This window comes from Triticum dicoccoides, chromosome 2A (assembly GCF_002162155.2).
Source record: "Triticum dicoccoides isolate Atlit2015 ecotype Zavitan chromosome 2A, WEW_v2.0, whole genome shotgun sequence".
Lineage (NCBI taxonomy): Eukaryota > Viridiplantae > Streptophyta > Magnoliopsida > Poales > Poaceae > Triticum > Triticum dicoccoides.
Genome location: NC_041382.1, coordinates 668,629,701 through 668,652,571, shown reverse-complemented (window position 1 = coordinate 668,652,571; position 22,871 = coordinate 668,629,701).

Genomic DNA, 22,871 nt, shown 5'->3' with positions numbered 1-22,871 from the left:
GGGGGGGGGGGTCTGGCCCCCGCTCGCCCCCCCACTGGCTCCGCCCCTGCCGCTGGTTCATCCCTGTGTTTCGGGCTGCCGCTGACTCACTCCCTATATCGAGTCGCCAGGAGGGCCCTTCGACGTCGTTTTTTGCGTCCGAGTCCGGCTCCACTTCCACCTGTGAGCCGACCGGCCCTGATGAGTCGCCGGCTATGCCTCCGTTGTCCTGCTGTTCTAAATCGGCCCTACATCGCCGCTCCTGCCTCCAAATTGTGGCTGCCTCTTCCACCCACACGCTGAGCAGCGCCCTCTGCTCTCCACTGTTCTGACTCGCCGCAGCACGCCTTGCACGAATCTGCCCACATCGGGGCCCCGTCGGTTGTTGCTATTCTAAACCGCCATGCACGACCCGCCTTACTCTGTCGTGCTGGCCGCCCGCTGGTTTCTTGTGCCGCGGCGCTCCTGCCCTGCCCTGCTTCTAAAGCTCGTCTGTGAGCTGGTTTTGAGCGTCCCTAATACAACAATTCGCTAAGGAAGGAGAGACAAAGCAGAAAAGGGTCTGTTGAGTACTATACTAGCGAGTTGCACATACGGCTATGAACGGTGGTTATTGTTGATCAATCAACCTGGATGTCCGTTTGCTTACTAGCGTCGAACATACAACGGGTTATAGGAACGCCGGCTCACGAGTCGCGCCGTCGCCGGCTCACGAGTCGCCCGCGACAAAGCCGCCATCATCTGAGTCACCATCGCCGTCGCACGAGTCGCCCGCGGTAGAGCCGCCGTCACGGCGGACCGCCGGACTCTTCTGAAGATGGCCAACGTCGCTCCTCCCCTTTTACTCTGCTGCTCCGGGCTGACCCGCCTCCACTCTCCAGAGAGTCGCTTGCGCCGGCTGACTGCCGTCTCCCGCATTCAAGATGCCCGTCGGCTCGCCGTCCATGTTGGCTCCGCCGCTGTTTTCACTGCCGCACTCAATTGCTTCTAAGAAGAGAAGGAAAGAACAAGGGACCGGTTGTCCATGTAAAGTTGGACTAAAGTCAAAGGAACCAGCTGCTCAATGGAGCTACATCACACGTTTGATATACTTTGGATCCCCAGTATCCATGGTCAAAAAAAAGAAGGGGTCAAACATGACCTAGTGGATCCCTTCTAAGTCGCCCGGTGACGCGGTTTAAGCCACCACTTCGGTCATGGTTGCTGCAACCCTATGGCTAATACATTCTCGATAAAACAATCAGGTGAAATTCATCCTGTCAAGTTTTTATTAACACATTTTTATTTTCTTCAAAGAACAATTAATCTCGTTTGTGCAATTCTTTATGCAAAACAATTCACCATTACAAAAGAGGCCATCAAGCTATGGCCCTTGACTACACCGGATGGATCAATGGACAGGGTCAATTATAACCTATCAAGATTCAACATATTCCAGCAATCCACTGGTCATATCATGATCAACCATGGAGAGTCTCAAGCCAACTCCTCGAGTAGTCTTAAGACTCGGGGTTACGAGGCTACGGTGACATGACTTAGCAAATATTGTGAGATTTAAGACCCCGGGTCATTGGAGGGAAGATAACTCAGTCCCGGAGGCCACCGCCATATTGGTGAAAAGTCAAAAGGCCGTCAGAAAATTTTCGGCTTAAAAAGAAGGATTTCGGTTTAAAATTCTGGCTTAAAAAGAAGGATTCCGATTCAAGGAAAATCTATCTCCCACAAAGCTCTGAAGCTCTCAAATCCGGTTTAAAATTCCGTCTCAAGAAGAATATTATCTCTGGCAAGTTTAAGTTCTCAGGAAAAGCTAAAAGATTGCCAAAGAGAATTTGCTGCCATGATGCACAGTTCATACATGAGTATCCTGCCTTATAGGTTTATCTTGATCACTTGGGGGCTTCCTGCTCATTGAGCATAGCTGTCGGTACCCTCTTGATCAGCGCGATGCCAAAATTTATATAGTCACTTGGGGGCTTCCTGTTCAAACATAGGTCGTATTCGAACCAAAGAGAACATAGCTGTCGGTACCCTTTTGATTGGCACACCGCCAAACCCACTAGGGGCTTCTTGATCGTATCTGAATCATAGCTCAACCCCTTTGGGTCCGACATGGATCGTATTCGAATCAGCGTCGTTAAGCAACTCTCAAGGTCATTTGGGGTCTTCCTGTTCAAACATAGGTCGTATTCGAACCAAAGAGAACATAGTTGTCGGTACCCTCTTGACCGGCAACGCCAAAGCCACTGGGGGCTATATGATTGTATTCAAATCTTAGCTTAACCGCTTTGGAACGGTTTTCTGATCGTATTCGAATCAGAAGCCTCAAAACTTTTGAAGTCTCTTTTTGCGAACAATTTTTTGGATTTTGTCTTCAAACTTTTTTGATCATATCTGAAGCATATATGAGTAACTTCTATTTAACCCGGCTTGACTTTGGACGATAAGTCGCCAGTATATGACAATCATAAACATTTGGAAGTTTTTGCTTCTAAAGATTGGGTTATCACCCTTACTGCACAGGTATCATAAGCCGGCAGTACGATTCAATATCACCGGATTCGTAGAACTATGACTTGTATAAATGATTAAGTTCAAGTTCATCATCAAAATTGATGCTTCAAAAGGGTTATCCATTCCGGATTTTTTCAAAGGTTATAAGCCACTGGGTTACAAAAATTCCGGCTTACAATGAAAGCGCATTAAGTCGCCATCGGCCAAAAGCCGCCGAGTATTTAAACTCTGAATTTACTAGTCAACTGATAAGGTATTCACATCTTTCATAGCCAAAATTGGCTGGATTTTCCTGATGATATTGAATGATTGAGGTTTTCATACTGGATTATATTATTCAAATCTTAAATAGCCAACATGGCTGGATTTTTTATGGTTATCAATAACCAGTATTATGATTGAGGTTTTCAAAGTCGCTTCAGGGCAATCGCTATTATTTTATCAGTGGATATGGTTTATTCTACAATGGAAGGAATAGTACCGAGTCGCTGCAGGCTTACAACCTGGCACTTGGGGGCTACATTATTCAAATTGAGATTACATCGAATATGCAAGTCCCATGTCACTGCCAGCATGCACCATGGCACTTGGGGGCTAATGCAAAGTCATTTTTTGCTCAACTTATTCAAGACACGACTCATCACATTCTAAATGAGCCGACCCTTGGGGGCTACCATTTGCTCCTGTCAAAAATTCAAGGTACACAACCCTTAATCCATTATATTGAAAGATCCACTACTCAGTTGGTAGAGTACAAAGCTCTTAACCTTGTGGACGTGGGTTCAAGCCCCATGGTGGAGATTACATCATATGATGTTATTATCAATGAATCATATACAAAGTCCCAGCTCAGTAATATCTTACTAAGCCGGCCCTTGGGGGCTACACATTGTTGCTCAAGTTTACATGATCATATTTACAAAGTCCCTGCTCATTATTGCATAATGATACGGCCCTTGGGGGCTACACTGGTTGAATTTTTTGTGAGCATAAGTCAATTACAAGTCCCAGGTTGCTGCAAGCATGAAAACCCGGCACTTGGGGGCTACAGGTGATATGCGTATAAGGGAGGAATAACTTCAAGTTCTCAGTTTTGAGCAAATCTGGTATTATATTATTATTAGATAAATCTACAAAGTTTATGACCCGGCGTCATCTTAAAATTAACCCAGCATCAGCTACATGACCCGACATCATTTGTTTATAACCCGACAATTTTGGCAATCATAAATCAGCAAGATCTACATCTTTAAGTCGGCTGAATATCAGTTGAATATTTGAAGAGCAATAATTTTGTCAAGTCAGAGCATTGAAGGCCGACTCAAATGGATTATTTCTTATAATATTTCTCTACAAAAGCCAATGTCAAAAAATTGGTTATGAAGCTGGCCTATTGAACCAGAATTTTTTAGAAGAAGTGCCTGGATTTTTTGCATTGGCAAGGTTTGGACATATCTGTTAAAGGAGATTTGCTATAAGATCTTGAGTATGCATCCAGGAGGAAATGACAAGGACTTAAAGATGATCAGGTGTCGGTTTAGGAAAATATTTAACCCGGAGCACAACCTATCAAATATTCTTGTGTTTATTTCACAGGATCAGTTTAACATGGATAAATCAAAATTAAACTGGGGGCTAATGTCGGGGATATACCCCGCGGTATGACCCGGCCGGAAGTATGACCCGGCCGGACTTGGCGTTTCACCGTTGACCCGGCGGAGGACTAGCGATTCATGGGTCTGGCGGCTCATTGGTCAGACGACTCACGAACCAGACGACTCATGGTTGGCCCCGACGGCGAGTCAGATAGAAGACTAGGCCCAAGGCCCAGTAGGCCGGCTTGTGTTATGGTGGGTCGGCTTAAGACGGAAGGCATGAGGAATATTTCCTTTACGAGGAAGCAAGACCCGTACTTGTATCCGACATGTAATAGAGAATAAGTTAGTCCTAGTCTTACTAGGACTCCACATGTAACCCGCCCCTCCAACTTATATAAGGAGGGGCAGGGCACCCCAAGAGGGACAAGCAACAAGAAACAATCTCTAGGACTAGATACAAGGAGCCAATTTACGGCGACTCCTCATGAGCATAATGAGACCTAGCCACAAACAACATGTAGGGCTATTCCGAATAATGTTTCCCAGGGTCCGAAGCTGTCTAAATCCTTGTCTTGTGTGATGATCCGCCTCACGTCTCTGTTCTTGATCAACCCCTCTCAAGCTACCACATAGATGCACTGGCCTCACGACTAAGTCCTCACACTAGGACATCTGCCGTGACAAATCCACGGCAGGAGCCGGAACGGGAGCGGGGACAGGCGCATCGTCTGCCCGCAAGGCCAGTTCAAGCTCGTCCCAAAGCGCCTTATGTTCTTGAGACTCCGGCTGGGTGTCTTCCTCAGGAAACTGGAACACTAAGGGTAGACCATCGTGATGCGGCATGGCGTACGTTTAGGTGAGGCTAGTTGGAGGTAGACGACAGGAGAATCGTAGAGGAAGAGAGAAGATTGTAGCAATACCGGGTAGTGCGGGGTTGATTTTAAACTGCGGTGCCGGTGACATTAAAAGTGGGAGCAGCTGGGATGAAGGTGGGCGGCGAAGCCTGGTCAAAGGGCTCGCCTCCTGATGACCCTACACAGCGGTCTGCTCGCACGCCTCCCTGTCAGCCGGCGCAGTGGTCTGCTCGCACGCCTCCCGTCGACTCACACGCTTGCTTGGATGGCAACTGCCGATGAGAAGCGGGGACTCGTGGCGGCACGTAGATGCCCACGGTTTCAATAGTGAAAGCGTTCATCTTAATGTGACAGGTCTTTGTTCTAAAATACCTTGGCTCTTCATTTGTGCAACTTGTCATAAGCAGCTTGTCTCAAATTTAAGAAAAAACTTACGAAGTAATATTTGTGCCATATCACGTGACCATCCTTAGTTTCAAGAATTTATGCTCACTTTTGGATTTTCTAAAATTTAAGATCCATGATTCGAAACAATATCATAACCTACATCATGCAATAAATTTTCAAGACGTACATCTGTCCTGTTGTATTTTTAAAAGAATGATTTGGTCAAACATTTTGCTTAGTTAGACTTCAGACAAGTTATATATGCAGAGTAAAAGGATAATCCCTCCGTACCAGTGCATTTCCTGATATATTAACTCAAGTACTAGGCATGAACAAATGAGCTCAATTCTGTGCTCATCCTGGTGTAGTAGTAGTACTAGGCAATGCAGTTGACGGGTGACCTTGACGAGCGGCGACCGAGGGAATTGAACCGTGCTCGGCACGGTAGGTAACGTTGTCTAGTTACTAAAGCATCCCTCTGTTGTTCATTGGTAGTCATTACGGACCGGGGACATGAGGGGAATTTCCTAGGGCTGGAATTCTGGCTGCTAGATATTTCGACTTGAAACGCTGAGGCTCGACTGGTTGGGGTTGCCTAATGTGCGTACCACGCACGCCACCGAAGGACACGAGCCCAGTTTTTTTTTATCTTTTTAGGATCAACACAAGCCAAGGTCTGGTCGTACGCTGTTGGGTCCTACCATTCAAGAATACGAAAGGAACCTTTTAAATTTTCGAACGAATCTATGTGTATTACAATACCCGTATTTTCCTTGCAAATACTAATCTCAACGCGGTAATTGATTTATGACGAGTTGTTGAATTAGAGTGAGTTTGTCATATAGTGATCTCAACGTGGATTTCACATTTCATGGTATCCCTAGTAAGTTTTCCAATGCAAATTCAAATTTAAAAGATGAACAATATGGAGGTGAGAAAACTTTGTATGTATCAAACAAATGAACACACACACACACACACAGACACACACGCACGAACACAACAACAATCCAATAAGTATAGTGCATCTATTTTTCCAAACCATGCATGTATGACACGAGTTCAAAAATACTCCTTCTATTCCTCAATATTAGTCTTTTAGAGAGTTCAACAAGTGACTACATACGGAGCAAAATGAGTGAATCTAGACTCTAAAATATGTCTATATACATCCATATGTGCCAGTCCATTTGAAACCTTTAAAAAGACTAATATTTATGAATGAAGGGAGTAAAATTTAAGACATGCATGGTCCTCAGTTCAATATTTAAAATGAACATCAAACTGAAACATGAATATTAAGTCTAGTACTACAGTACATGCAAATGTTGTGTTTAGGCGGAGCTATGATTGTCGGGGGTCAACCCCTCGACCTTAGATAAAATTGTGGAGCTCTGTTTAGGGTTGTTTAGATTATATTTGTCCCCACCCTCCCAACCACCGATTGGTTGTGCACCCCCACCCCTCCTCCCTGGGAGAATATCATGTGCCCCCATACCTTAGATGCTATATGCCGATACGAGTTGCTTGGAGCTTGTAGATCTGAGATATAGCAGCTCACATGATGTGTCTTAATATTTTTACAGGAAACCTTGATGAGTTTGAGAATTGCACACAATTTGTACAAAAACTACTCAGATGCCCTTGGATCCCATATCCAACAACCCCGAAGCTTGTATCACCGTAGCATCTAAGATGAAGGAGGACATCATATTCTCCTGTATGTAAGAATATCATGTGCTACCACACCTTAGATGCTTTGGTGATACAAGCTCTTCGGAGCCATTGGATTTGTGACCCAACACCTCCTCGGTGGTTCGAATGGTTTTTTGCAGAAAAGCCCCAAAAGAGTTCGGCCACTACTTACAAGCACAAAGACTGCTCAGATGCCATTGGATCTCAGATCAAACGACCTCCAAGCTCGTATCACTGTAGCATCCAAGCTGTGATAGCACCTTATGTTTTCTCGCACGGGAGAATATGAGGTGCTCCCGCACCGTAGATTCTATGGTGATACGAGTTCACTGAGATCTAACGGCCCATAGTAGGAGGTTTCAATGTTTTTGCAATATACGGCTGATAGAGTTTGGGAAATGCAAAGAAAGTACAAGTACTACGCATGTGCCATCTGATCACTGATCATACGACCTAGATGCTCATATCACCGTAGCAGGTAATTAAGCTACAGGGAGCACCTAATATGAGCAACGGGGAGCCGTTGGATCGAAGATGCAGCGGCCCACACGAGGCCTGAATGTTTTTTTTTTGCAAAAAAACCTTTGGAGAGTTTGGAAATTGCACATAATTACAAAGACTACTGCCAAGCCATTGGATCTCACTTCCAACGGTGTAAAAACTCGTATCACCATAGTATCTAAGCTGCGGCGTGGATGTGATATTCTATGCCACTGTCATTTTTGTTTGTAAACTTGCAAAATACTTGTAATTCGTGCCATTACTTGTCTAACCGCGCAAAGTATTTATTCAAAAAAACCATCCTACACTAAAATATCGGAACAACACACAGGGGTCCCACTTGTCATTAATCAAATTTGGACCTAAAACTAACAAATCTGAAAGACGAGATTCCAACTGGCAATCTAGACTACAAAGTGTAAGTCGATAGCCCGAAACAACAACGGTTGTTGGCTTTGTCCCATAACTTGATTTTATACAGTACTGGAGTATTACGTTGAGTAGAGTAGAGGGAGTGCCTTGTCAACACGTGCATGACCGTTGTCTCACTTACTGGTGGGTCCCAGGTCTGCGATCTCAATCTATCTTCTCTCCATCGTCTAACCTTTGCACGGGCACACACGAAGAGCGGCGCTAGTTGCCATGGTGTTATTACAACTAAAAAAAGCTTGGAAAATAGAAGAATCGCCTAGAACAAGAGTCGTTGTGGCTGGTCGAGACGGAGCTAACCACATCCATCCTTCGTGCCACGTTTGCATGATGAAGCTGTGTGGCTAGTGGGGTGTTTTCGACAGACTGGCTCGGTCCCGAGGTCGAACCACGGGTACTAGAGTTATTGCCGATGTCTGATACAGTATAATTTTACACGCACATTTTTCCTCCGTGCCGAGACGTGGCACACCCTACCGCGTGGTTTCGGGGTCCTCCCGGGTGGTGAACGCATATATTCTTCCTGACGTGGGACGCCCTACCGCGCGTTTTCTGGGTCCTCCTCGGTAATAGCGCCGAATCAAGTAAATGAGTCGTCAAATCACGAAAGACCACCTTTCCCGCCGAGTACATCAGTGAAGCACGGTGGCTAGCTAGTTGGGCTAGTTCAACCGATTAGCTAGGCCACCACCACATTTGTTTTTTCACCCCTTTTTTTATCTACTTGCTGGTAGGTAAATTTAAATATCCACCGTGGCATTGCTCTGGTGTTTGGGTGCGGAAGGATTTTTAATTTTTTTATTGACGGGAGCAGGCGCGATAGGATTATTAATTTTTTGATTGACGGGAGCAGGCGCGGCAGCAATTAGTCACGATGACTCCACCTGTAAAACCCACTGCTCCCTGATGTGAGAAGTCGTCGACTGGTGTTTTACCGTGGTGAAAACGAAAAGATTCCCCGCTCCTCGGCTGGCTCCCTTCGGCTTCCCGTAGATTGCATTGTCGTTCAGCCGTTTCGCCCCCTTTGCACCCTTTTATTTCGGACTGGGTTTGTATTCGGGGCCGAATTGTCCCAAAATTTTATTTCGGTTTTCCATGCGCTTTCCATCGCACAGTACTTTCGTACTATGGACGCCAAGTCGGTGAAGCGTGTAATTTCACTGTGACTTATGGTGTTGAGGATTCCCTTGTCCGTGCAATTATTGCAGAAGAATGAAATTGCGTCTTCCTCGCGGCAGTCCTTTATCCTGTTCATGACCAGGAGGAATCTGGCCCAGTAATGGTGTACTGTTTCTTCGGGCTCTTGCCTAATTTGGGATAGATCGCATATGTTTGGGTGGGTGGGTTGAATTGAATCCGAAACCTCGCCCAATCTGAGACTCGGGGGCCAAGGAGTTTCCGAACTCGGAAGTTTGGATTCTTGGATGTTGTCCAATGAATCTGGCCCGCTGCCTGACTTTAGGTTCAGGTCTTGAGTGACGTCCTCCCCTCCGCGGATATCCGGCTTGCAGGGATCGGGAATCTGGACATAACTAGTCCTTAGGATAGATGAAGGGTCGCCGCATTGTTCCTCCACTATCGCAACGTGATGGGTGACCTGGGGAGAGTTGATCTCTCTCAGATCAGGTTTAGGCCCAATCTGATCGTAGTCTGTAGCGACTCCCAGGGCGGCGATGCGATCCAAGAGCTCAGTTAAGGAAGAGAGATCCATTGGATCTAACTGCTCGGCGAGTTCCGAGTTGGCGTGGAGATTGCTTTCGATGACCTGAGAAGTCATCATCGGCGTAGCGGCCGAACAGGCGGTCATAAGAAAACCACCTGGCCGGAGAGTTTGTCTGACAGCCAAAGCTCCCTTAGCAATGGTGCCGTCTTTAAAGACGGGATGAGGCATCCTTCCTGACGGTGACGGCACACCGGAACTCTCAATGAATGAACCAATGTCGGTGTCAAAACCGGCGGATCTCGGGTAGGGGGTCCCGAACTGTGCGTCTAGGCGGATGGTAACAGGAGACAAGGGACACAATGTTTTTACCCAGGTTCGGGCCCTCTCGATGGAGGTAAAACCCTACTCCTGCTTAATTAATATTGATGATATGGGTAGTACAAGAGTAGATCTACCACGAGATCAGAGAGGCTAAACCCTAGAAGCTAGCCTATGGTATGATTGTTGTTCGTCCTATGGACTAAAACCCTCCGGTTTATATAGACACCAGAAAGGGCTAGGGTTACACCGAGTCGGTTACAATGGGAGGAGATCTACATATCCGTATTTCCAAGCTTGCCTTCCACGCCAAGGAAAGTTCCATCCGGACACGAGACGAAGTCTTCAATCTTGTATCTTCATAGTCTAAGAGTCCGGCCAAAGGTTATAGTCCGGCTACCCGGACACCCCCTAATCCAGGACTCCCTCAGTGGCCCCCGAACTAGGCTTCAATGACAGCGAGCCCGGCACGCAGATTGTCTTCGGCATTGCAAGGCGGGTTCTTCTCCAAATTCCGTGTACCTGTTGAATAGTGTCCGGCTTCTTGTGAATATTGCGCTCCTTGGCTTCCGCACCCAATAATGGTCATCTTCCATGTGTCAAACGAATGTGAAAAGCCAGGGTGTTTTTCCATTTACCCCCCTAGTTGCATAAATGAGCTGCCTATTAAAGAGACGAGGATTTAGATCCAAATCACACCATCTTCCCTTCGCGAGCTTTCATCGGAGCGCATCCGACAGAGATCCATTCCATCATGGCCGGTCGTCGTAGCTCCTCCTCTCGCCCTCCCAGTCCTCAGCCTGGAGATTGGGAGAGATGTTCCATCCCGCACAGCGATCTAGTGACGCTCCAAACCAAGGGATTTCTTCCCCCAGCCTACATGGTCCCGGTTCGAGCCGGGCTTGCCACCTATAATGGCGGAGAGCAAGCGGTGAGCGTCCCTAATCCCTCCAAAGGAGAGCGGGTATGACTTGTCCCTTATTTGATAAGAGGGATCGGATTTCCAATTCATCTGTTTCTCCGGGGGCTGCTGGAGTTCTATGGCCTCCAGCTGCACAATCTTACGCCAGCCTCCATATTGCATATCGCGGGCTTCGTAGCCCTTTGCGAGCTGTTTTTGGGCTGTGAGGCTCATTTTGCACTGTGGAATAAGTTGTTCTACCTCATGCCCCGTTTTCAGAAGGGGTCGGTATATCAAGTGGGCGGAGCCAAAGTATGGCGCATCGCCGGGACCGGATATCTATCCGGAACCCCAAAGAAGGCGTCCGAAGACTGGCCTTCAGAATGGTTTTATATAGAAGATGTCCCCTGCCTGATCCTATTCGGATCGGCCTCCCTGAGTTCGATAATGCTCCCTTGAAGAAGCGCCTAAGCTAGCGTCCATGGAGCCCTCAGAAGGAAAATGACAAGGATGTTCTTTACCTGGTGAGCCGGATAAGGTTGTTAGCTCATTCCGGACTGACCATGATCGAGGTCATGGCCACATGCATTATGCAGGGGGTGCAGCCGCTTCAGTATAGAGGCCACCCCATGTGGGATTTCAATGGGGAGGATGATGTCAGCCGCTGCGGCCGTAAGGGGCCGGAATCGGTTGCCGCTCTGATGAAGATCTTGTCCGCTTTGTACAAGGGAGAAGAGGAGGAATTTCTCTACGTCAATCCACAGGGCGGATTTTCTATGTACAATCGTCCAAGCTCGGTAAGCGGACACTTCTTTTTGCCCATCTGTCGGGGATATACCCCGCGGTATGACCCGGCCGGAAGTATGACCCGGCCAGACATGGCGCTTCACCAATGACCCGCTGGAGGACTGGCGATTCACGGGTCTGGCGGCTCATGGATGGCCCTAACGGCGGGTCAGATAGAAGAATAGGCCCAAGGCCTAGAAGGCCAACTCATATTATGGTGGGCCGTCTTAAGAGGAAAGGGATGACGAATATTTCCTTTACGAGGAAGCAAGACCCAGACTTGTAATCAACTTGTAAGAGAAGATAGATTAGTCCTAGTTCTACTAGGACTCCACATGTAACCCGCCCCTCTAACTTATATAAGGAGGGGCAGGGCTCCCCAAAGGGGGGAGAAAAACAATCTCTAGGGCTAGACACAAAGAGCCGGCTTACCGGCGACTCTCTCGTGATCATAATGAGACCTAGCCTCAAACAGCATGTAGGGTTATTACCGGACGATGTTTCCCGGGGCCCGAAGCTGTCTAAATCCTCGTCTTGTGTGATGATCCGCCTTGCATCTCTCGATTCCGACCAACCCCTTCAAGCTACCGCATAGATGCGTTGGCCTCGCGACTAAGTCCTCACACTAAGGACATCTGCCATGATAATTCCACGACGGTTGGTGCCCACCGTGGGGCCTGCGCACGGTGGTCATGAGTTCTTGGAGGGATCTCTCCTAGGGTTCGAGAAGCTCGCGATTTCGTCAGATAAGGAAGAGCCGACAAGTTCATTGTTTTGTGATTTGAACATGATTAACTATAGAGCCAGCGTATACAAGATGGAGAAGGATCAAGAGGATTAGGGTTGCGTTAGTTGTCGGTTGAGCCGCCGCAAGATGTCGACACCGGTTGGATTTTCCGCTACCGCCGTTACGGCAAGCCACGTGAGACTAACAAAAATTTCTATCTCTGCCCGTGGCTGTGTCCGTTCCCAGTTGTTCTTCGGTCGCAACAACCAAAGGCAGACAGCCAGTGTACGCATAATCTGCGGTTTAATCAAAGCAAGTCCAAAGACTACTCATGTTCTGACATCTCCAAATTAGTATTTTTTAATCTCTGTTTGCTACACGGAGGAGCAAACATCTCAAAGGCACAAGTTTCTAGGTCAATCATGACAAAAGAATTAATCTTACATGAAGCTTCGTCAAGTGGTCTAGTCACATCAGGTTTCAGTCTATAGTTACCGTGTCTACACATAGTGGATTAAATTTTCTGTTGGGGACGATCAGCGCAGAACTACGGACTGGACAACTCTGACCATGCACGCGCCTGGTGCAAAACAGGAAATCATCAGCATACTTGATACGGAGGCTGTCGGCCGCACCGGAATATGTCCAACATTATCCAGTACTGGTATCTGCGTTCATCTGAAAAACAAATTAGGTGCTATCTGTTCTCAGTATTTTTAGCACATAATTCTTTTGAGAACAATTACTCTGTCTTTCAATATATTTTATGCAGGACAAAGTCCACTACAAAAGTGATGTCATGCCATAGACATGAGGCTCGCACCGGTTTAAACATTGTGGCCGATTCTCACGCCTGCGCCGGCTTAAATGTCCTGGCCAACTCTCGCGCCTGCGCCGGTTTAAATGATCACTGCCGCGGCCGACTCGTCAGTCCACGCCCACGCGTGCTGGTCTGCAACACCGCGGCTAACTCCCTCGCCAATGGACGCGCGCACGAGACCACTCCCACAGTCCGGTCTACATCAGCACGCCGGTGCCGCACCCACTCTCATAAGTCGCCCGACGGATACGCGAGCAAGTTGCCGCCCCCGTTGTTGGGTTTACATCAATACGTGGCCAACTCATTTGTCCGCCTACGATTGACTCACCCGTCCGCGCCGGCTTACAACGCCATGGTTGACACACCTGCGATTCGGCCGTGATTAAATTTCAATTTCACCGTGGTGATCATCAACTCCACGGTGGATAATTTTTGTCCTAACATATCAGGTGAAATCCATCCAGTTTATTTTATTAAACATATTGTTTTCATCAAACAACAATTACTTTGGTATGTATACTTTTATGTGCAACAAAGGTGGTGCCATGTTGTGCCTATGAAGTGTACGTCAGCACCATTACGCACCGGCGTCTGCGCCCGCTACTGATGGAACAGGTGTGCGCAAGTGGCCGCTCGTGCAGTTTAATCTACATCAACCTGCCGGAGCCGCGTTGAGCCGCCGGGGTTATATTACGTCACCGGTCTGCCTGAGTCGCTGGAATTATATTGAGTCGCTGGTCTACCTGAGCCACCTCTGTCGCGATAAATGGATCATTTGTCGTCCAAACAAATTAGGTGATATCCATCCAAGTTTGTTTTATTAGCACATGTTGTTTTTGTCAAAGAACAAGTTTATCTTTGCCTTGGTCTGCAATATTGTTTATACAAAGCAGTTATTTATGACAAAAAGTGATATTATACCATGGAGATGGAGGCACACCAACATCTTTTCACACAGGTGGTCGTCGTTATTCAACAGACTCCGGCACCGGCTTACAATGTTGTGGCCGTCTCTCGCGACCGCGCCGGCTTACAACATCATGGCCGTCTCTCGCGACCGCGCCGGCTTACAACGTCGTGGCCGTCTCTCGCGACCACACCGGCTTACAACAAGGAGGACAACTTGCCTGTCCGCACCGGCTTAGAATGCCACGGCCGGTTCATCTGTCTATACCGTCTCTGATGTTACGGTCGTCTCTGTCGTCCGTCTCTCGCGGCCTGGTCTACATCAACACACTAGGCCGCACCTGCCTGCATGAGCTGTTTATTGAGTATGAGCAAGTCACCGCTTGGGAAGCCGGTTTTATCTTCCAACAAAATGGAGGAAAATTATAATATATTATCAGCCGCCGTCTGCACTGGATGGTTCAATGGGCAGGCGCACAAGTCCACGCTACTACGGTTTGGTTAACTTCAAATAGCCAGTTGGAAGGAACCATTGGCCGAGTTGCTGACACGGCTCATACGGGATCATCTATAACCCGCCGCAGTCACCTCAACCTTTTATGGATTCACATCGCGTTATCAACGTCAATGATATACACCTTCTGCTATGGTCAAATTTGGAGAATCTCAAGCCAACTCTTCGAGTCATCTTGAGACTCGGGGGCTACAATGGTATGGCTCGGCAAAATTAGCCGGTTTCAAGGAATTCAAAAACTCCGGGTCATTGAAGGGAAGATAACCCGGCCCTGGAGGCTACTGCTTTATTGGCGAATATTTAAAGGCCGTCAGGAAATTTCCGGCTCAAAATGAAGATTCCGGTTTAAAATACAACTCAAGAGACATCTCTCTCCCGCAAAGCTTTGAAGCTCTCAAAACCGGTTCAACATCCGGCTCAAGTTCGAGTTCTCAGACAAATTAATGGTTACCAAAGAGGACTTGCTGCCATGATGCACGGTTCAAACTTGGATATCCTGCCTTACGGCTTATCTTATTATGATCACTTGGGGGCTTCCTGCTCATCGAGCATAGCTATCAGTACCCTCTTGATCGGCGCAATGCCAAAACTTATATGGTCACTTGGGGGCTTCCTGTTCAAACATAAGTCGTATTCGAACCAAAGAGAACATAGCTGTTGAAACCCTTTTGATTGGCATGCTGCCAAACCCACTAGGGGGCTTCTTGATCGTATCCGAATCATAGCTCAACCCCTTTGGGTCCGACGTGGATCGTATTCCAATCAGCATCGTTAAACAACTCTCAAGGTCATTTGGGGGCTTCCTATTCAAACATAGGTCGTATTCGAACCAAAGAGAACATAGCTGTCGATACCCTCTTGATCGGCATCGCCAAAGCCACTAGGGGATATATGATCGTATTCGAATCTTAGCTCAACCCCTTTGGAACGGTTTACTGATCGTATCCGAATCAGAAGCCGCGAAAAGTTTTATTCTGTCTCTGGTAAAGTTTATTGCAACCACAATTACTTAACTTGAGACCTTTTTGGGATTATATCTCAAATATATATAAGTGTTTTATGCTTAACCCGGCTTGACGTTTGACTATAACTCGCCATTTTATAACAATCATCATCTATGTGGAAGCATTGGCTTCTAAGGATTGGGTTATCACGCTTACTGCACAGGTTATGTAAGCCGGCAGTACAAATTCAATATCACAGTGCTTATATGTGAGATATATTGTTTAAACTCTCTGCAGGATTTGCAGAAATATGACAAATAAATGATTAAGTTCAAAGCTCATTACCAAAGTTGATGATTCAAAATGATTATCCGTTCTGGATTTTTCTCAAAAGGCTATAAGCCACCGGGTTATAAAAATTCCGGCTTACAATGGAGGCGTATTAAATCGCGATCGGCCAAGAGCCGCCGGGTATTTAAACTCCGGATTTACTTATCAACAAATGAGGTATTCAAAGTCGCTTTGGCGCAATGGCTATTATTTTTATCAATGGATATGATTTATTCTACAATGGAAGGAATAGTCCCGAGTCGCTGCAAGCTTACAACCTGACACTTGGGGGCTACATTATTCGAATTGGGATTATATCAAATATGCAAGTCCCATGTCACCGCCAGCATGCACCATGGCACTTGGGGGCTAATGCAAAGTCATTTTTATTGGCCTTATTGAAGACCCGACTCATCCCATTGTAATGAGCCGGCCCTTGGGGGCTACCAATTGCTCCTATTAAAATTCAAGATACACAAGCCTTATTCCATTATATATTGAAGGATCCACTGCTCAGTTGGTAAAGCAGAAAGCTCTCAACCTTATGGACGTGGGTTCAAGCCCCATGGTGGAGTTACATCATATGATGTTATTTTAAATGAAGCATGATCATATTTATAAAGTCCCTGCTCATTATTGCATAATGACCCGGCCCTTGGGGGCTACACTGGTTGAAGTTTTTTGAGCATCAGGCAATTACAAGTCCCAGGTTGCTGCAAGCATGACAACCCGGCACTTGGGGGATACATAATATAGAGTGTTCAGTTTTTACTCGTGACTGGGATGAACAACATGGATTTCTTCAAAAGTGGCAGTATTCATATTGAAGCAAGTCTTAAACCATCACTTTGTTCTGCTCAAGACTTGGGGGCTACACGTAATATTCATATAGGGAGAAATATCTTCCAATTTTCAGTTTTGAGCTAACCAGATTGACCCGGTGTCTGCAAAATTCATAAACGGGCGTTGACGACAATTATGACCCGGCATCACCTATTTATAACCCGGAAATTTTGGTAATCATAAACCGGCAAGTTTTATATCTTCAAGCTGGCTGAATATAAGTTGAATATTTGAAGACCAATATTTTTGTCAAGTCAGAGCATTGAAAGCCGACTCAAGTGGATTATCTCTTACAATATTTCTCAACAAGAGACCAATGTCAACAAATTGACTCTGAAGCTGGCATGTTGACCCAGATTTTTCAAAGAAAGTATCTGGATTTTTTGCATTGGCAAAATTTGAACATATCTGCTAAAGAGATTTGCTATGAGATTATGGATACATATCAAGAAGGAGATGACAAAGACTTAAGGATGATCAAGTGCCGGCTTATAAAGAATATTTAACCCGGAGCGCAACCTCTCAAAGTCGTTCTTGAGTTGTTTTGCAGGATCAAGTTTAACATGGATAAATCCAAATTAAACTGGGGGCTAATGTCAGGGATATACCCCGCGGTATGACCCAGCCAGACTTGGTGCTTCACCGATGACCCGCTGGAGGACTGGTGATTCACGGGTCTGGCGGCTCACGGATGGCCCTAACGGCGGGTCAGATAGAAGAATAGGCCCATGGCCTAGAAGGCCGGCTCATATTATGGTGGGCCGGCTTAAGAGGAAAGGGATGACGAATATTTCCTTTATGAGGAAGAAAGACCCGGACTTGTAATCAACTTGTAAGAGAAGATAGATTAGTCCTACTCCTACTAGGACTCCACTTGTAACCCGCCCCTCTAACTTATATAAGGAGGGGCAGGGCTCCCCAAAGGGGGGAGAAAAAACAATCTCTAGGGCTAGACACAAAGAGCTGGCTTACTAGCGACTCTCTCGTGATCATAATGAGACCTAGCCTCAAACAGCATGTAGGGTTATTAGTGGACGATGTTTCCCGGGGCCCGAAGCTGTCTAAATCCTCGTCTGGTGTGATGATCCGCCTTGCGTCTCTCGATTCCGACCAACCCCTTCAAGCTACCGCATAGATGCGTTGGCCTCGCGACTAAGTCCTCACACTAAGGACATCTGCCGTGACAATTCCACGACACCATCTGTTCCATATTTCCATAGTTAAGTATCCTATCGTGGTATTTCAACGCAGGAACTACGTCAGGGCGTAAAGGAGATAAACAACCCTCCTCCACAACCTGAGGATCCAAAATGGTCCCTCGACCCGGCCTCCCAAGAGGATCCAGACATATCTTTGGAGCTGCTCGAAGGGGTATTTTACCAATTGAGCAATGACAACGCCTTGGTGGCCATTACGGCCGATTATCCAGGACTGCTCCCAGCCTCACAGGTAACTGAGACCGAAGTCCCAATACTTCGAAAATGATCCGTTCGTGCTTATTTTGATCACCGTATACCAATGGTGTTTTGCAGGGGAGTATCTCGAGGCGGAATGCCGAGCCTGCGGCGACTAGCCAACAAGGGACCGCGAGGGCGGGCAGGCTAAAAAGACACGCAGTCCGGATCAAGACGCCGGCGCAGCAGTATGGCGCGCCGTCTTATTCCAAGGTATTATTCTTACCAGGAATACTAACGCCCGTGCTTTTTAGGAAAAAGAGCGCTCATCGGACTATATTCGGAGAGGTTGCCAATCGCGCATCCACCAGCCAGGCTCCAAAGTCAGGTCCAGAAGCAGAGGCGAACACGAGGCGTGCGTCGGACGCTCCTCCGACAAAAGATGTGGACAGACTGTCCGCCACCAATTCCGAGGTGGAGAGTGCCATAAACCACAGGCGCCACCGGATAGTTCTTCGCGACGCTTGTTTCTCCCAAGAGGCATTGGATGCCTTCAACTCGGGAGATGCGTACCTCCGTGCCGCTCAAAATGGTCTAACCAGGGCCACGGAGCTGTATATAAAAGACATACGGGTGAGAAAATTTGATGATTATACATACATCAGTAGCCCCCGAGACTTGAAATAGTTAGAATAACTGATTTAAGGATCATTTGTTATGTAGGTTCTTACAGAAAAGAATACCCAACTGTCCCGGGAGCTGGAAGAGTGCAAAGCCCAACTTCAGGCCGCACTAGCCGCAACAGGGGAGCCCAAGAAGACCCCCTCTGGTATTATATGCCTCAATTGATAAGTATCATGTAGAGTGCGGCGTGTATACAAGTCTGACAATAGAATTGCAGATGGCGCCGGATTAGATCCGGATAAGCAGCAACTCCTACGCCAGCTAAAGGCTGGTGAGAGTGTGCTTACAAAGGTGAGGCAGGAGAAGAATGATCTCCAAGATGCCAACAACCAGCTGGGCGTGGAACTAAAGGATGTTCCCGCCCAACTGTCGGACTCCGTTAAGGAGAATCGGCGGCTTTGACGCGGCATATTTAGTAAGTGCTTGAACGAACTTTGAAAAAGAGTTCGACGAGGAAGTCGACTAACACAGTTTTGTCTATAGGTATGCTAACATGTCGTCCTGCAGAGGAAATGCCCGGTTCTATGGGTGACCTTCTTCCCGAGCTCTCCCAACTACACGAACGAGTTCGGCAGGTGATGCAAGGCGTCGCCCAGGCCTTGTGGCCATCCGTCTGCATGCCTGAAGGCCTTGGAGAGCTTGCAGAGAAGCTGAAGGGAGCATGGTGGCGCTTCCAATTATGGAAGATATCGGCCTGCCGTCAAGGCGCCAGGGAGGCCTGGGCCATGGTGAAGACGCGGTACACGAAGGCTGACTCAAACCACATGGCCGAGGTCGGACCTATGGGGCCCGATGGGAAGGAGATCCCTGTGAGCTTAGTGTACGGCCAAGTAGAATTGCCGCAAAATATTCCCAACAGGACTGTAAACTAGACAGTCTGTTGGATGGTATTGAAGAGGAATTTACCAAGTCAAATTGACTATGTAATTTAAGATGACATGTAAAATGCCTTCTAGCCGAATTGTAGATCGTTTGTCATGGCGGACCTTTTCGCTTCAGCCTCGGGACCCGATAGTCCAGAGTGTGTCCGAATACCCTCTCGGTTATGTAAGAACCGGGGCATGCATGGAGACCAGGCGTAGGGGTCATTAGTGCTTGAACAAACAAGTGCCCAACTAGTTATGTTATATTACATGGTTAGTAAGAAACATCTTCCAGGGAGAATAGTTCCGTTAGGGGTTCCTTTCCCTAGGAGGCATGCCCTAAAGTGCATGTCCGGACTGCGAAAAAAGCAGAAAAACATCTGGGGGTGGATAAATAAACAAGTGAGAAATCATCTTTAGTTCACCGACCGAATATTCCCTCACTACTAGGAAAAGGGCTATAGATAGGATTGATACTAATGGCGCACCATGGAAGCAGTGCGCCACTACTATATACTAATGGCGCACCGGTTGGTGATGCGCCATTAGTGTGGAAGACACTAATGGCGCACCAGAAACAGGGTGCACCACTGGTATTAAGTTTTTTTCTTCCATTTTTCCATACAAACTAATGGCGCATCAGGTCGAAGTGCGCCAATACTAGTTCTAACTAGTAATGGCGCACCAGGGAGACAGTGCGCCATTACTATAAAAAAATTATTCTTTTTTTTGCAAAACTACTAATGGCGCACCGTTTCACAGTGCGCCATTAGTATATATATATATATTTACTTTTTTGCAAAACTACTAATGGCGCACCACTTGCAGGTGCGCCATTAGTAACCAGGGTTACTAATGGCGCATTTGCTGGTGGTGCGCCATTAGTAACCTGGGACCCCAACAACATATTTTGGACAGCCCCACACCTACCCACTCACTTTCCCCACTTCATTCCCTCCACCTCCTTCTCCAAGCTTTTGGCTGCCTCCTCCTCTTCACCTCATTTCCACCATAGATTCATTAAAATTAAGTGGTGAAATTACCTTTTTTTGATAGGTAAGTAAGGGGAAAGCTATCTTCATGATGTAGATGTACTTTTTTTCTCCCTAGCTCGCTCCAACAACGTGCACATGCACTTTTTGTGGCCTAGCTAGATCTATGTATGTTTGTGGTGTTGCATGTGTTTGTGGTGTTGCATATATGTTTGTGTTTGAAGGTACCGGTATTTGAAATGCGATAGTTGCCAATATTTTGCCAGAATGTTTTGATTCATTTCCATTTCGGCGAGAATTTTGGCACTATGCATTCTTTTTGGTCCTATTTTTAGGGAAGGTCATGCCAAATTTTTTCTTGGTTCTAAAATATCGTTTTGCTCTACCCCGCAGGCGACCATGGTCCGCATGATGATAGAAGGCATCGTGAATAGGTTTTTGAGCTCCGTGAAGGCCGAGATGCTTCAAAAGAACGAGACGGAGATAAGATGTCCGTGTCGAAGATGCAAGCTGAAGAGCCTTATTGCGGACCCGGATTCCGGGCAGGTGCGGGACCACCTGCTCTTGCATGGTTTCATGGATGGCTATCGGTGGCAAGGTGATGAAGATGACTATGAAGTCGTCCGTGGCGGCCGGGCAAGAAATGAGGAAGGGCAATAAGACAAGTACCACCGCGGCGAGGGCGGGCGAGAAGACGAAGAATCTCCAGGACATGATCACGACGGTGATGCTGTACACAGTCATCATGTAGAAGATGTCGTACATGATCATGAGGAAGATCAATACGAAGGGCATGATCATGAAGATGAAGATGTCGGAGCAGACGACGATGGAGGCTGGGTGCAGGACCCTCATATTCAAGAGCTGCTTCTCAAGCAGACGGATAACGCAAGAGCTGCCGCCCGAGAGAAAGCCAAGCTGGATCAACTGGAGATAGACGCGGTTACTCCATTGTATGAAGGATGCAGGCCCGAGGATACCCTCCTGAAAGTAACGCTCATGGCTCTGGAGATGAAGGTAAAACACAAAATGACCGACGCATGCTTCGACGAGAACATGTCATTCTGGCATGAACGTCTTCCCAAGGGGAACAAGTGCCCGACCAGTTTCAAGGAGGTGAAGAAAATCATGTGTCCTCTGGATTTACCGCATGTGAAATACCACGCGTGCATGAACAATTGTATCATTTATCGGGACGAGCACGCGGAGTCTACCATATGTCTGGTGTGCGGCGTCACTTGATACAAGAAGAGGAAGAAAGCTCCTCGAAAATCGGTGTGGTACTTTTTGATCACTCCTCGTCTGCAGCGGTATTTCGCGGACCCTAAGGTAGCGAAGCTCCTGCGTTGGCACGCGGATAGGGAGGAGAAGAAGCGGGAAGATGACGGAAATGATCCGGTGATAAATAAAAAAGAAAAGATGCTGAGTCACCCTAAAGATGCGAGCCAGTGGCAAGCGTTGAACTTCGAATACCCAGAATTCATACTAATGGCGCACCACACAAGACACTAATGTGGTGCTGCTGTCTATATTCTGTCCAATAATATATTTTGTAACCTGTGCAAAAATCAGAAAAGCAAAAAAATAAAACCTAATATTCATACTAATGGCGCACCACACAAGACACTAATGGCGCACTGTGATCATCACACTAATGGCGCATTAACTGCTGGTGTGCCATTAGAATGCCAAAGCACATGGGTACATATGGCCCCATGGGAGGCATTCTAATGGCGCACTGCAGGCTATACTAATGGCGCACTACGTGGTGTGCCATTAGAACACCAGATACTAATGGCGCACCAGTGGTGCGCCATTAGAATTTAATTCTAATGGCGTGATGCCAGTGGCGCACCAGTAGTGCGCCATTAGAAGGCAAATTCGGTGCGCCACTAGCATGCCTTTTCCTAGTAGTGCCTTAAGAACGCTAGCTTTCTGCTTCACACAGTCTGAGGTACACATCCGGCTGACCCGGCAGTAACAATCGCAGAGGTGCTCCCCTTACGCCCTAGCCGAATTAACGGGAACGTAGGGCATAAATACAAGAGCCAGGCAACCCAGCTTGGCCAAAACTTAAGTCATATCAATGCATATAATGGTGAATAAAAGGTACATGCGGAAGTATGACACATGTGTTGGGCATGAAGCTCGTATAAATAAGCTTCTGTTAAAGAAGCCCCCAGGTATAAGGAACGCGGATAGCGCGTCCGTTGTGTGCAAACAAGACACACA